The sequence below is a fragment of the Lathyrus oleraceus genome, chromosome 7, assembly GCF_024323335.1.
Source record: "Lathyrus oleraceus cultivar Zhongwan6 chromosome 7, CAAS_Psat_ZW6_1.0, whole genome shotgun sequence".
Taxonomy (NCBI): Eukaryota; Viridiplantae; Streptophyta; class Magnoliopsida; order Fabales; family Fabaceae; genus Lathyrus; species Lathyrus oleraceus.
Window position 1 is genome coordinate 285,341,504 of NC_066585.1, and position 17,132 is coordinate 285,358,635.

The 17,132-nt window shown below is 41.0% G+C and overlaps 1 long non-coding RNA gene across 2 annotated transcripts; it reads left to right on the forward strand.

Moving 5' to 3' along the window:
• Positions 1–247: 247 nt before the first annotated feature.
• Positions 248–2,603, forward strand: LOC127105980 (uncharacterized). Of its 2 annotated transcripts, none has more exons than XR_007795198.1 (2): positions 248–792; positions 2,244–2,603. It is a non-coding gene; the product is annotated as an uncharacterized LOC127105980 (long non-coding RNA). The 2 variants fall into 2 exon arrangements; XR_007795199.1 differs by having other exon boundaries at positions 2,260–2,603.
• The last annotated feature ends 14,529 nt before the right edge of the window (positions 2,604–17,132 follow it).

Below are 17,132 nucleotides of genomic sequence, written 5' to 3' on the forward strand. Positions count from 1 at the left end.
AATGATTATTTATTTATCTTCAAAAGGTGGATTAAAATCAATTAAAATTCTAAATATAAAAGTAACAAAGTTGGAAAATGTAGTAACAAGTGTTAGAATGTATTAACATGACTAAAATGCATAAAAAACTACTAGCTAAAAAAAAGAGATCAAAAGAAGAAAAGGAAGGCATGGGTGAGTGCTTATGGTGTGATGTGTGTATAGCACAAGGGTGTTGGGTTTACTTGAAGAGCCCATGGTTGTTTTTGTTAGGTTCAGAGGGTGTGTGAATATTGTTTAGGGGTGTAGGATGTAAATTGTTTGGGCTTAGGGCTTTGATAAGCCCAATACGAGCCAACCATGTAAGAGAGGAGGGGAACTTAGATTTTCACTCCATCGTTCCTCATTCTACATGCGTTTCATACTTCACCTCGAGCGAGAAAAACTCTGCCGCGTCGGAAATTGCCTTGGCGGCGGCGAAGGTCCAATCCCTTCAACCTACACATCAAGGTACTCTCCTTTATCCCCTCTTCCACAATCCAATATCCATTTATTTTAATTCCTAATTTAAATTCCAAAAATCGACCTAAGAAACAAAGGAACCCTAAAACCTAAAAACCAAATTAAATGAGGAAGATAAGCTAATTGGAGCCCAAACCATGGGGGTTTGGCTCCCACGAAGGAGCATTACATCGTGGTAATGGTGAATTGAAGAAAGGGAGTAGAAAGGCCTACCTGCCAAAGAAAATCCAGCGGTTCTTCAAGGTATTAACACCGATGAAAAGAATGTCTAGAGATTGTCTTCTTCTTCGGGTACGTGAATATTCTTCTATATTTGATGCTCAATTCCTCTTATTCTTCTTCTCCGCGTGTGGGAGTATAAGATGGAGAGAGTGATGATAGTTGTGATGATGATGCATTGAGATTGATGAGGGATTATGTCTAATGCTCAAAGAGAGTTCAAATTCAATTGATGATTGTGCTGTGATTTTTAGTGAGTGTGATTGTCAATGAATTATGTGATGATTCTGAATGATTGTCAATCAGATAATTTAGAGAGAATTATCAAAGAATTAAGAATTCAGAGAGAGTGTTTTTGGTGAATGTGATGGATATCCATGATTGGAGAGTGATGATGAGTTTATAGAGCTTGAAGGTGCAACCAATTAGGCAGGCTCGGGCCAGGTTAGTTGGAAGTTAGAGTAAGTTAAATCATGTTAAGTTTCTAAGAGCAAAGTGGTTAGGGATGAATAACTCTGTTAATTTTGTCAAGTTTAGTTATGAATGTTTGTTAAATCTATTGACATTGTTAGGTTCTGTTAGAGTTTGTTGTTAGCAGTTAGTGAAATGAAGTTAAGTTATTAGTTACAGTTAACTTGATAAAACTGTTAGTGCATACTTTTAGAATTTAGTGGTTTTACTTTGTCAATTCGGAAAGTTGTGAACTGAATGTTAGGGAGTATTAAAAGGTTGAAATGTTAGTGAAGATATTAGTTAAAATGGAATTTGTTAACTTAGTTATAATTAGAGTGTAAGTAACGTAGTTGTCAATTGATATGAAAATTTGAAGTAGTTAGTGAATGACATTTTCTGTTAGGAACATTGGTTATGTGATAGTTAAATCGAATTGTTGAATTATTATGTTAGTTAGTCATAGATACTGATGAAAATTTGAAGATAAATGTCATGAAAATGAGTGAATTTGATTGTTAGTTAAAAAAATTAGAACTGGTAAAATAGTTAATGTGGAAAGAAAATGATTAGGTTAAGTGGTCTTGCAATGTTAGTAGGTTGGATTGGACTATCATGGTTGTTTAATGCATTGTATAATTAACTTGTTGGTAGGTTAGTTAATTGATTATACATGTTTTATAAGAATTTGAAATTGTTTTTGTCTATGATGATTGGTTAGAACTGAAGTTGAGTTAATATGTTAGTGAAATCCAATGGTTAGCTAAAGGCTGTTATGGATGGATTGAGTGAGTGTATTTGAATGCCTATACATGTGAATCATGCTTGATTGGTCATGGAAAGTTTTAGAACTTTGAAGACTTAGGAAGTTCATTTGACAGTAGGAATTCAATGTGAAATATTGAAGGTTATACTAGTTGGTATGCTATTTGAATTGGCTTGTTTCTTGGTTTTTTTGCATGTTTAAATTACTTCTAATTTTGATATGGAGGTAATGTTATAAATTGGAAATGGTATGAATGTAATGAATATATGTATATGAATGGTATGCTGATGATGTTTTATTGATCTAGCCTTGTTTATTGCAAGTGTGCACATAGGATGGCTTGGTATGCAAGGCTTGATCAAAGTTGTTTAGCACATCATAACACATTAAGATGGAAGTCAAAATCAAAGGAAGGAGATTGGAGACTTGGATGCTCAATAATGGGGGGACCTTGTGGATGTAGAGAAAATGAGATTAGGGTCATAAGATTAGATAGTTGACTTTGGTTAACTGGTTGACCAAAGAGTCATTAGTTAACCAAAGTAAAATGTAGGTCAAAAATGAAATTTTTGTATAGGATTGGGCTTTGAATTTCTTGTAATGGAATTGGTGGATTTTTACTTTGACTTTTGTAATATAACTTGCTTTCCCTCCGAAGTTTTGAATATTTGAATATGTGTTGATCTTTTGCAAAATAACCTTGACCCTTGAATTTGAATCATGAATCTTGTATGAACCATAATGCACTGCCTTGGATCCAACCCAAACAACTAAAGGACTAATGTATGGAAGAAGGTCCATAAAGAGATACAAACTTTGATGGTTGGCCATGATGATACTTGTAGTTCCTGATTAAATCAAATACCAAGATGCAACCCACACGATCCATAGGTACCTAAGATCAAGAATTAGGGCTTCCAGGCTTGATCCATAAGGAGTGAACCAATGTAGCATAAAATAGAAAAACCATTGAATCATGTCATGTATGTTCTTTTTAATTAATGACCTAAATGAATGTGGTATGAATATGCAGATGAATGAATGATAGTATCTAAATGACTGACTAATAAGAGAACTATATGCATAGGGATGTAGTAATAAGCCAGATAAAATTGAAAAAAGTACGAAATTTTTTGGGGTATTACATCGTTCAAATGAAATTTGTAAATTTGTTTAAATATGTGTTGTGGAAGTTTTTCTTATTCATGTTTTTGTTGAAGCTTCTATACATTTTAGAATGACTCGCCTAGTTGAAGATATTAAGAACATAAATGATGATAAGGATTTATGAAAGACTTCTGTTGGAATCAAAGATTTATGGTCTGTTATAACCATGGCTAACAAAGAACATTTGGAAATGGTGGTTATTGATTCAAAGGTATCATATAATTCCCGATTATAGTTTGAATTTTTTAAAGTATGAAGGATCCTTGCCGCCCTACGAGGCAAATACATCGTTGGACTGTTGTAGAAGAATCTTTAACACCTTAACATGATGATCTCTCAATGACAACACTATGAGTAATAGGAAAGACACTATGCTAAGAATGTCATAAACAAACCACCAAAATGCGTGAACATATGCATTTAATAAAATCCCCTAAAAGGTGGGTTATAAAATGTCCTATAAATGGAGAGAATATGGATAACATGCTAAATACAAATAATTGAACCCTCCCCAAGCAGTGCTTGAGGGAATCACCCTATGAGGGACTCAATCAAATTCTCGTATGAGAGACTCAACTAAAGTCTCCTCTGAGTGACTCAACTAAAGTCTCATTTGAGGGACTCAATTAAAGTCTCGTATGAGGAACTCAACTAAGTCTCTCTTGAGGGACTTGACTTAAAGTCTCTCCTAAGAGATTGACTTAAAGTCTTGTATGAGGGACTCAACTAAATTTTTGTATGAGGGACTCAATTAAAGTCTCGTCTGGGTGACTCAACTAAGTCTCGTATGAGGGACTCAACTAAAGTATTGCCTAAAGGACTTGACTTAAAGTATCATCTAAGGTACTCAACTAAAGTCTCACCTGAGGGTTTTGACTTAAGTCTTGCTTGAGAGACTTGAATTAAAGTATCTTCCGAGAGACTTAATTAAAATATCGTTTGAATGACTCAACTAAATTCTTGTATGAGAGACTTAACTATGTATATCTGAGTAACTCAACTAAAGTCTCGCCTAAGGGGCTCGATTTAAAGTCTCGTTTGAGTGACTCAACTAAACTCTCGCCCGAGGGATTCAACTAAGTCTTGTTAACCATCTTCAAGAAGTATCATCTAAGACATTCTATACCTAAGACAACAATAAAGCCTCATTGAGATTATTTAAGAAGATTTGAAGATGGTTCAGGGGTTAAAACACTTCGACCTCTACAAGCCCTCGTGTTTGAGGGACTGTATGGTATAATAGAGAGATACCTTGGGGAGGGGATAACGAAATACACCTAGTTCTTCATCCTTCTCGAGTCTCCCTTTTATTAGTTAGAGCACCCCTCTTTTAGTTTGACCATCCTTTGTACAAATGTATCGCCCGAACCTCCAATTTCTCCGTCCATAACGTGCGATCGTGTGTATAGTGTATATCCAGTTAAGAAACTTTACATAGGAAATTATGGGACTTAACTACATTTTTTGGATTTCAGTGAATCAACGACTCATTCTTGTGGTTGTTGTTATATTCTAGGGAGACTCGATACAGTCCCCAGGACTATAAATACATAAGTATCATAATACTGGAAGACAACCAATAACAGTGAAATACATAGATATAGTAATTTCTCACCTTATGTGACTTAGCTCTCAATTTATATACATTTGTCAAACATTACATTTTCAAATTATTTGAGATTGTCATACTTTTTTTTTATCAAACACATATATGAAGTTAGTATTAGAAATATTGGTAGTTAGTCATTTATATACATAGAAAGTTGTCACTTGAAATAAGATCACTTTTCATCCCTTTATACCTGTCATACGGTGAACTGGACCTTATTGGATTTGTAATCGCAATGTCGCGGTTAGCAAGAGTCGCCACCGACTTTTCTTTTATCCCTTAAGGAAAGGTGGAAAAGAACAGGAAAGACCTTAATTTTAAATTCTTAGGTTCGGGAGGTACTTTATACAAAGGGAAGGTATTAGCACCCTTTGTATCCATGGTTATCCATGGGCTCTTAATTGCTCAATCATTTATGTTTTCTTTGTTTGAAAAAGGTGGTTGAGAAATGTATGAAAAATGTTTTGAAAATGAGAATTTAACTTTGTAATGATTCTTGCATGAATGTATACAAAGTGGTTATCTCGTTTAATTTAGGAAAGAGTTTAGAAAAATATAACTCGGCAATGATCCTAGTACGGATGTATGCTAAGTGGTGATTTTCCAAAAGAAGACGTTTGAAAGGTGTGAGGCGCGAAAAGTATATTTTTTTAGGTTATGAATGAGCAATTAAGGTTATACCTGTCCGAGGTCTTTCTGGGCATTTCCCATCCTTATGAGGGTAAAACTGTCCTTACTATTGAGAAGTAAGTAGTTTTATCCTGGGGATGTAAAAGGGTCATCGTAGGGTCATCGATTGGTCATTGAAGGCAACAGTTGTGAGGATACCTTAGCATTTGAAGGGACTATCATCATTTAACCGTAGGCTACACCGAAGGGTCATCGAGGGACAAAATCGTATTTTAGAAGGCAACATCCGAGGGACTATGATGATTTTACCGAAGGGTCTTTGCTAAGGATATCCCCATATTCGCGGGACATGACCGTAATATTGTAATCGTGGGGTAATAAAGAGAGGTCCGATGTCATTTATTTAAAGTCCATGTTTTAAGTCCATTAGGTAATTATGGTGATACCGCATTAGATCGATACATTAAAGTCAACATTACATTAAAAATTAATATAGTAAAATTAATTAGGCAATCAATATGAATCTTCACATTAAAGTGAAATAATTTAGAATCCCTCTCCATGAAGGCTTCCCATGCGTAAAGCGGAGTACCTAGCCGGCTATCTCTTCGGAAGTATGCTAGCCTTTACACCATGAACACACGGATTAAAGCATAAAATACAATTGGAAATTGCATCATAAGATAAATATAGCAGCCAAGAATTTAGGCCAAATAATGCAGAATCATCATTAGGTAAACATGAAATAGGCAGCAAAAAGCAAAGCAGCCCCTGGCCCGGTCGCCTCTGCTTCGCCTAGCGAAGGCTCAGCGAAGGCTCGCTGCGGGCTCGCCTAGCGATGAGCTAGCGAGCGGCCACGGGTTTGAAATTTGAGAACATTATGACCTCAACCTGCAGCATGGCTTATGGCATCCAACATACAATTATATGGTTCAGTTTCACAATAGGCAACCACATTTAAATTCTCATGCAAGACTTCAAAATGTTTATGAATTCAATTATAATCCACAAATTAAGAACATGAAGTGGTACCATATGCCAAGTGAAAATACAAAACGATATCACATGCAAATTAAGATACTAAAGTGATACCACATGCAAAATAAGGACACCAAATGATAATCATATGCCAATTAATCATATGCCAATTAAGAAGCTAAAGCGAATAATAGTGAGGCTAACCTGTTTGCAAATCAAGTTGTAACCTTGAATTGGCGAGCCGGATTGAGTTGGACGGCGGTAGCTTCGGAGCGAGTAAGCGGCCTTCAGGGTTTCCGCCTTCTGAATTCTTTGGATCAGCAGGGTTTCTGTGTTTCTCCCTCTGGATGCGTGTTTCCGTCCGTCTTCGTCCGGCTGTGTCTGTTTTTTCGTAGCAGAGGAGCAGGTATTTATAGTAGAGGTAGTGGTGACCTAATGGGCTTAAAATGAGGTCCAAAAATCTCAAACTTCGCAAGCTTCGCTAGGCGAAGGAATTGCTCGCCTAGCGAGCAAACTAGGTCTGGGCCTTTTCCTGGATCTGACGCTTCGCTGGGCGAGTGTCATGACGAAGCATTCGCTAGGCGAAGGGATTGCTCGCCTAGCGAGCAAGCTATTTTGGGCCCCTTTTGGATTGGGCCTGTTGTGAGCTGGGCTTGATGTCGGTGCCTTGCAGAATAAGTCGGGGGGTCTTGGAAAATGCTTTGTAATACCAACGGGCAAATTTTGGGGTATGACAGCTGCCCCTGTTCAATATTCTTGAACCGAGAGAGTAGAATGGTAGGTGCCGTTCGTGGTCTGGAGGTGAAAGATTATTGAACACTTAGAATGCCCCAAAAATTTGCACTTGTTCATTTGTCTTGACGGGGATGGGCTTAAAGATGCCACCCAAGAAACTTGCTGAGGAGATTTCCAGATTGTGTCGTACGTTAGACGATATCTAGAGACATGGGTGTCACACCGGGTCATACATCAGACCGTATAGTGAACCATTCATTATGCTGTTGACTTCGTTGGGGAGTCAGAGTATGCTATACTGCTGGGGATAAGGGATCAGAATGGACCATACGTTAGACCGTGTCTGAATACCAGAGGGAGCTGTTCATTAGGCAGATGACTTTGCTGGGGATGAAAGATCAGAATGGATCGTACGCTAGATCGTATCTGAGTTGCAGAATGAGCCGTACGTTAGGCTGAAGCTGCTGAAAAGGGAGTAGTCGTATACTAGACTACCATTCAGGAATGTACCTGTCCGAAGGTAGCACCTGAGAAAGGGAGTAGCCATATACTTGACTACCATTCAGGAATGTACCTGTCCGAAGGTAGCACCTGAGAAAGGGAGTAGCTGTATACCAGACTACCATTCAGGAATGTACCTGTCCGAAGGTAGCACCTGAGAAAGGGAGTAGCCGTATACTAGACTACCATTCAGGAATGTACCTGTCCGAAGGTAGCACCTGAGAAAGGGAGTAGCCGTATACTAGACTACCATTCAGGAATGTACCTGTCCGAAGGTAGCACCTGAGAAAGGGAGTAGCCGTATACTAGACTACCATTCAGGAATGTACCTGTCCGAAGGTAGCACCTGAGAAAGGGAGTAGCCGTATACTAGACTACCATTCAGGAATGTACCTGTCCGAAGGTAGCACCTGAGAAAGGGAGTAGCCGTATACTAGACTACCATTCAGGAATGTACCTGTCCGAAGGTAGCACCTGAGAAAGGGAGTAGCCGTATACTAGACTACCATTCAGGAATGTACCTGTCCGAAGGTAGCACCTGAGAAGTGCAGGTCCAACTGGGTCGTACATTAGACCATGTTGGGAGTAGTTGAAGATCATAATGGATCGTCCGTTAGATCGTATCTGAGTGGAAGGAGTCATATATTGGGCTGAATCAGAATGAACCGTACGCTAGGCTATATTTGATAGTATTTGTGTATGCTGTATTTGCAATGAATATTTGGGATGGGCTTAAAGATGCCATCGTTAGGAGGATATCGAAGTGTTGTCAGAATGAATGTTCCCATGAATTGCATCTGGAATATGTATCTGAATCTTGTCTATGATTGATAAAGGCGTCTGCCTGGATGAGCCTTTTACTTTGACTATATCAGGAGGATAATTAACCTGCAAAGAAAGGTTAGCTCTATGCCATGTCATGATGCATGAGATGTTTTATGCTTTCGAAAATAAATGCGAATGTTGTATGCATGCGTATGCTGTGAAATGATGTAATGAATGAGTTATGCGTATGAGAAGTTCTGCTTGGGGACTCTACTGGGGAAAATAAATCCCCATCTACTGATTGGAGATATTCGTGTTGAGGACCCTCTCTCGGCTGGGGGTTCTGATTTATGTCTGATGGTAGAGATATTCAACAGAGCCTGGCTAGGGATGGATGAGATGACCAATTCGTCTAGTGATGCCCATTTCTTCTGGGGAATAACTGGCTTAGCCGGGGAATAGAATTGGCAACGGATTCATTGGGAAGCGTGATTAGACCTTTTCCTCGACCCTAAAGTCCTTTCGTAATTGCTATTTCCATTTTAGGCATGCATTTTTTTTGTAAACATTGATCATATTCAAATGCATAAATCAATTCAAATTAAATCAATGGACGTTTACGCAAACAAAACAGAGAAAGTAAAACAAAAGCATCTTTTTGGAAATGAAATTGTATTGATTTTGAAAGAGGGCCTATAAATAGGCGATTTGAGTACAAGGAGACAGAAATCCTAGTAAGAGGAAATTGTCAAGAGAACAAAGAGAAGCTATGAGGAAAAAAGTCCTATTGATTTTAAGTCTACTACTGCCATTATGTCTTCAAGCATCTCATCCCCTGCTGTCGGATAGAAGTGATTGGCTTGGTCAGTCCCTTGAACTTGGATGAAAGTTGACTGAGAACGGGACATAGTCATACGCTTTAATCCCTAACTTTTGCCTGGGCCGCCTTTTCAGGTTTTCAGTCCACCAGGATACCCATTTTTGCCCAAGCCGCCTTTTCAGGTTTTCGACTTGCCGGGTGTACATTTTTATATGTTTATCCCTAGTTTTTGCCCGAACCCTTTTGGTTCGCCGGGATGCCCTTGCTTTTGCCTAGGTACGTCGACCTAGCGGGTCTCTTTTATGCGTAGTATTTTTTAACTATGTTCGCGTTTACGGGATGCGGGAAGTCTTCACCATCCATTGTAGCAAGTATCATGGCTCCACCAGAGAATACCTTCTTAACTATAAATGGCCCTTCGTATGTGGGAGTCCATTTGCCTCTGGGATCACCTTGGGATAGAATGATTCGCTTGATCACCAAGTCACCAATTTGATACACCTGTCTCTTAACTCTTTTGTTAAATGCCAGGGTCATGCGTTTCTGATATATCTGCCCATGACAAACAGCCGCAAGTCTCTTTTCATCAATCAAATTTATCTGATCGAGTCGTGTCTGAATCCATTCATCTTCATCTAAACCCGCCTCTTTCATGATTCTTAGAGAGGGAATCTGGACTTCCACTGGTAAAACGGCTTCCGTTCCGTAAACTAAAGAGAAAGGAGTTGCCCCTGTCGAAGTGCGTACTGAAGTGCGATAACCGTGGAGGGCAAACGGTAACATCTCATGCCAGTCTTTGTACGTTACTGTCATCTTTTGTATGATCTTCTTGATATTCTTATTAGCAGCTTCTACAGCGCCATTCATCTTTGGTCGGTACGGAGAAGAGTTGTGATGCTTAATTTTGAACTGCGTGCAGAGTTCAGTAATCATCTTATTGTTCAAATTAGTACCATTGTCAGTGATAATTCTTTCAGGGATGCCATATCGACAAATAAGACTATTCTTGATGAACCGTGCCACCACATTCTTGGTGACAGAAGCGAATGAGGCGGCCTCGACCCACTTTGTAAAGTAATCAATAGCGACAAGGATGAAGCGATGTCCATTAGAAGCAGTAGGTTTAATCTCCCCAATCATATCAATGCCCCACATTGCAAAGGGCCAAGGAGCTGTCAACACGTTCAATGGAGCAGGAGGCACATGTACTTTGTCCGCATAGATCTGACACTTGTGACAGGTTCTGGAGTGATGGTGGCAATCCGCTTCCATGGTAGACCAGTAATACCCTGATCTCAGAATCTTCTTGGCCATTGTATGTCCATTAGAATGAGTCCCAAAAATACCGTCATGCATGTCTTCCATAATCCTTTCCGCTTCCTTTTTATCCACACAGCGAAGCAGAGTCGAATCATGATTACGTTTGTATAATACTCCGTTACTCAGAAAGAATTTAGCGGAGAACTTCCTCAGGAATTTTCTGTCCTTGATGGATGCCCCTTCAGGGTATTCCTGAGCTTCTAAATATCTTCTTACTTCGTGGAACCAAGGTTTCTCCTGTACCTTCTCAGTGTTAAGTCCATAACAGTATGCTGGTTCATCTAACCGTCCAATGGTAATCATGGGAGCTTCACCGCCCCATCTGACTCTGAACATAGATGACATGGTAGCTAATGCGTCTGCCAACTGGTTCTCCTCTCGTGGAATATGTTCAAATGTTATCTCTTCAAAGTATGGGATTAAGGTCATTACCTGCTCTCGATAAGGGATGAGATTTGGATGTTTAGTATCCCATTCTCCTTTGATCTGACTGATTACCAAGGCCGAATCTCCGTATACACTCAAAAACTTGATTCGCCAATCTATAGCAGCTTTGAGTCCAAAAATACACGCTTCATACTCAGCCATATTGTTGGTACAATGAAAACATAGTCTAGCCGTGAAAGGCGTATGGTAACCCTCGGGAGAAATGAGTACAATCCCAACGCCATGGCCCAATGCATTAGAAGATCCATCAAAGACCATAGTCCATCGGGATCCCCACTCGGGTCCTTCATCTGGTTTAGGTTTTCCATTATCAGTAACAAGCATGACATCCTCATCTGGGAACTCAAAATTCATAGATTGGTAATCGTCCACCGCTTGATGAGCCAAATGATCAGCTAGCACGCTTCCTTTGATTGCTTTCTGGGTAGTGTACTGGATATCGTACTCTGTTAAGATCATCTGCCATCTCGCTATTCTTCCGGAGAGGGCAGGCTTCTCGAACATGTATTTGATGGGATCCATCCTAGAAATCAACAAAGTGGTATGATTCAACATATACTGTCTTAGCCGGCGAGCAGCCCAGGCCAAAGCACAACAAGTTCTCTCGAGCAGTGAGTATCTTGTTTCACAGTCGGTAAACTTTTTGCTCAGGTAGTATATGGCATGCTCTTTTCGACCAGACTCGTCATGTTGCCCCAATACGCACCCCATTGAATTTTCTAACACGGTCAAATACATGATTAGAGGTCTTCCTTCAACTGGTGGTATCAGAATCGAAGGTTTCTGGAGGTAGTTCTTGATTTTGTCAAAAGCTTCTTGACATTCCTCATTCCATATCATCTCTTGATTTTTCCTCAGTAGTTTGAAGATGGGTTTGCAGGTAGCGGTCAAGTGGGAGATAAATCGAGCAATGTAGTTTAAGCGTCCCAAGAAACCTCTGACTTCTTTCTCCGTACAGGGAACTGGCATTTCCTGAATAGCCCTCACTTTAGCCGGGTCAACCTCAATTCCTTTGCCACTGACAATAAAGCCTAAGAGTTTACCGGATCTCACCCCAAAAGTGCATTTGTTCGGATTCAATCTCAACTTGTACTTCTTCAGCCTCTCGAACAGTTTGTATAAATGATCGAGGTGCTCTTCTTCAGTATGAGATCTAGCTATCATGTCATCCACATATACTTCTATCTCATGATGAATCATGTCATGGAACAAAACCACCATAGCACGCTGGTATGTTGCCCCGGCGTTCTTTAGACCGAACGTCATTACTTTGTAACAGAAAGTGCCCCATTGCGTCACAAACGTAGTTTTCTCCATGTCCTCAGGTGCCATCTTAATCTGATTATAACCCGAGAATCCATCCATGAATGAGAATACTTTGTGTTGAGCGGTGTTATCTACCAGAACATCAATGTGCGGGAGTGGGAAGTCATCTTTGGGACTCGCTTTATTCAAATCTCTGTAATCCACACACATTCGCACCTTACCATCCTTCTTTGGCACTGGTACCACATTAGCAACCCATTGAGGATAAGAAGTAACAGCTAAGAAACCGGCATTGAATTGTTTCATAACCTCGGCTTTGATTTTCTCAGACATTTCAGGACGCATGCGGCGAACCTTTTGCTTGACAGGACGGCAGTCTTCCTTCGTAGGCAGCCGATGCACCACTATATCAGTATCCAACCCGGGCATGTCTTCATAAGACCAAGCAAAAACCTCTACATAGTCGTGCAACATCTGAATCAATCTTTCTTTGACACTGTTTTCCAATCCTGCTCCTATTCTGACTTCTTTTCTTTCCACTTTAGTACCTAGATTTACGATTTCGAGGGACTCTTCATGCGGCTGTATAGTCCTTTCCTCTTGCAGTAACAATCTGGCAAGCTCTCCAGGGACTTCACAATCTTCCTCACTTCCATCTTCGGCTTGGTAGATTGGATTTTCAAAGTCATAATGAACAGTAGCGGAATTATTGTCAATAGGATCCAGAGTGGATACGGATCTGCGATTTATGACGTGAGTGTGTGTAAGAATGCATAGCTTGTTTGAAAGACGACAGGAAAAATAAAGAGCGCAATATTTGAATGCGAAAAAGTCCATTGATTTATTGAATATGAATATGCTTATGAAATGACAAAACCCTTAACAAATTAGCTATTGCGCCCCGGGTATAGACACAATGCTTTAAGAAGTTCAATTGAAAAAATAAAGATTTGCAAAACTAAATGGACAATAGCAATTACTCCTGACTAAAGGAGATCGGGATAGTGTCTTCAGCCTTCCAATTATTGAGTCCGTCGCCAATTGTTGGGTAGATCCAGCTATCCAGGTCGCAATCATCGTCAGCATCTTCTACAGCATTGATTTGATCTTTGACCATCTTTTCAGAGTTGAATCCCAGACCAGCTTTGTCAGACTTGTACGGTACGTTGATCAGTTGACCCCAGCCAGTACAGCCACCATCTTCGACCACAGCTTGAGCATCTTTCAGAGAAATCATAGCAGGAGGAGCTCGAATAACCTCGGGCACAAGGGGAGTTGGCTTAAGGACAGGATCGGGCGGAGAAACCACTTCAAATGACTGAGTTGGAGTCTCGAAGAATTCACCATCCATCTCAACGTATCTGAAGGTATGCACACTACTGACAATGTATTCTTCTTCCCCACACACAGTGACGATCTTTCCCTCTACTGGATATCTCAGCTTTTGATGGAGAGACGAAGCTACAGCACCTGCCCCATGAATCCAGGGGCGTCCCAGCAAGCAGGAATAGGCAGGGCGAATGTTCATTACGTGAAAGGTAGTGTTGAAGACTTGAGGTCCTATCTTGATAGGGAGAACAACTTCACCGTGGACAACACTCTTTGCACCATCGTAAGCACGCACCACAATGTCACTAGGCTTCAATTCAATGCCTTTACAGTCAAGTTTATCGAGCACGACTTTCGGGAGCACATTCAAGGAAGAGCCGTTGTCGATCAACACGTGAGTCAGGGTGATCCCCTCACACTCAATGGAAATATGCAGGGCCTTATTATGGTTCTTTCCCGCTGGTGTCAGGTCAGCATTGGAAAAACCTAGGCCGTCGTCAACAGTCAAGTTAGCAACATAGTTTTCGAACTGATCGACGGAGGTCTCTTGAGGTACATGGGCAGTCTTCAGGAATTTTATCAAGGCATTGGCATGAGATTCAGAAGACAACAACAAGGACAACATCGAGATTTTGGAAGGGGTATGCCCCAACTGTTCTACCACATCAAAATCACTCTTGCGGATGATTTTCAGCACTTCTTCCATTTCTCGTTTGGCAACGTCTTCAGTAGTAGCTTCGATCGGTGTCTCTGACTGAGAAGGGTTGACTGGTTCTTTTCCTCGGTTTTCGGGAACCGGAGGTGAGATCTCTGGAGAGAAGATCCTTCCGCTTCGAGTAACCTTACTAGTCCCAACAATGTCATTAGGATTAGCAGAATTGCCAACTTGCTTTACACCATGGATGTGAACATCACCTCCATAATTCCACGGAATAGCTTTGCTTGAGGAATACGGGATCGGGCCAGGTGCAGTAATGATCAGGGGAGCTACTCTGGGCTCAGCAATAATCTTTATAGGTATTCTGGGAGCAGTAATCTTCACTGGAATCTTGGACCTCGCAATCACAGATACTTCTTCAATAGGGTTTTCTGCCTTAGAAACCCTTTCAAAGAGGATTGTGCGATCGTCCATCAGTCGTTGGATACCATTCTTCAACTTCAGACAGTCCTTGGGCCGGAGTATGCAGAGATTGCAATCTTCAGTACAACCTGGAAATAAACCAGCTTGCAATAAATTCCTCTTTATGATCGGGAGAGGAGATGTTAAGTCCGCTATAGTAGTGATGAGAGGATTGTCATCGAGAGCATTAACAGCCTTGTCATGATTAGGCATAGGAGCAGTGATGACATTAGGAGTCTCCGGAGGCTCGAACTCAATTTCCCCCGCGTCGATCATGTCTTGAATTTTATTCTTTAACAACCAACAATCGTTTGTATCATGTCCGGGGCTATCAGAGTGATATGCACACCTGGCATTGGGATTATAACGAGGCGAAGCAGTGTTGACATTTGCAGGAGGACCTCTGAGAGTGATTAAATTTACTTTCAGCATGCTTTGCAGTGCTTGTGCTAAAGTCATATTGAGCTTGGTAAACTGCCTTCTTGGTCTGTCTTGTCTTTGCTGGAAGTTTTGAGCTGGCGGGGCTGCGATTGTCACTGCTCCAACGGCATGGTCACCATTTTTCTTATTATGATTCTTCTGACCATACACAGCGTTCGATTCATTCTTCCCATGGTAAGACTTTTTACCGCTTGTAGAAGTAGCCGCCTGTAATTTTCCACTTCGAATGCCGCTCTCCACCCGTTCGCCTGTCAGTATAAGTTCAGTGAAACCTGATGAAGAACTCCCCAGTAGGTGGCTGTAGAATGGGCCAGTCAGGGTACCCATGAACAGGTCTACTAACTCTCGGTCAGTCATAGGGGGTTTGACTCTGCCAGCCAAATCTCTCCATTTCTGAGCATACTCTTTGAAGCTTTCTTTAGATCCCATGGCCATGTTCTGCAACTGTAGCCGAGTAGGTGCTAATTCAGAATTGTACTGGTACTGCTTATAGAAGGCCGTTGCTAAATCAGTCCAGGTGCGGATGTCAGAACTCTCGAGCTGATAATACCATTCCAACTGGGTGCCAGACAGACTTTCTTGGAAGAAGTGGATCCACAGTTTCTTATCAGTGGTATGCGGCTGAATCTTTCTCACATAAGCCCTTAAATGCATCTGAGGACAGGATGCACCATCGTACTTAGTGAAAGTGGGGATTTTGAATTTGCGGGGAATGGTCACATCGGAGACCAGACCCAGACTTTCGAAATCCAGACCAGGTGTCTTCTGACCCTCCATGGCTAGCATGCGTTCTTCCAGCAGTTTGTACTTATCATCTCTTGGAGAGTACTGTTCATTTTCATACTCTTCATCTTCATCCTCAGGGTTAGAGAAATCAGGATTCTCCTCCTCTGAATCAATTTCCGCCCCCTCTTCTGGGCCATTCGGGATTCCAAATTTGATTCCCGTAGCCTGTCCTTTACGCCTTCTGCCCGGGTTAATGAAACTCACAGCTTTCTTGTCCTTCTTCTTTTCGGCCAAGAGAGCCTTCAGTTCCTCCTGCCCCTTGGATAAGCTTAGCATCATCTCCTTGAACTGAGCGTTCTGAGTCTGGAGATCTTTGACAGTTTGTTCGAGATCCATTTTTCTGTTTAAGAGGCAGACCGTGAGAATATGGTCCTTTGGAATACCTGTTATGCAATGTTATGTTATGTGATGCAATGCATGAAATGTTTTCAAGGACTTTTGGAATTTAACTTTGCATAAATCACCAACAAGAGAGAAATGTTTATTGCTACTTTTTTTTATCAATGTTCATTACAAAAGGAATAATAGTAAAATACAATGAAAGCTCAAGTCTCCCAGGGGCGACTTCTTTTCGGGCGAAGATATGCATTGAGTCTTCGTTCCTCACTAAGCTGACTGGTGAGCTCTAATACTTTCTTCCTTTCTGCATTGAACTGAGCTTCGAAAGTATCTCTCTCCTCTCTCAACTGGGTCCAGGATCTTTTCAATTCCTCAGCATCAGTAGGCATATCTGGGTAAGAAATGATCTGGGAAGCACCTCCTTCAGCTTCAGGTTCGACAATCTGAGGTCCGATTGCAAGATATGGCATGACAAGTTCACGAGCTCTGGCGCGTACCCATCTGAGATAAGGTTCCATAGGAATAGAGTTTTTCTGTCCTAAAGTGCTTCTTTTCACCATGCCCCAAGCTCGTACAAACCTTTGACGGAGACCTTGAGAATCGTTGTCATAGTCGAACACAATGCCTTCGATGATCATTTCATGTGGACCATCTCTTCGAGCATGCCCGAACTGACGTAGGGCTAAGGCAGGATTATAAGTAATACCTCCCCTTATCCCCAGGAGTGGTACATTAGGGAATTCTCCACAACGGTCGATGATGATAACATTTTCTCTGAGGTTAGAACACCAACGGATGTCTGAATGGGAGAGTGCCATTATCCTTTGAGACCACTTCAGATTTTGATCATTCTTTAAAACTGATTGAGGAAGGTGCGAAATAAACCACCTAGACAATAGAGGTATGCAGCACATGAGAGTCCCTTGCCTCTTCATGGTACGAG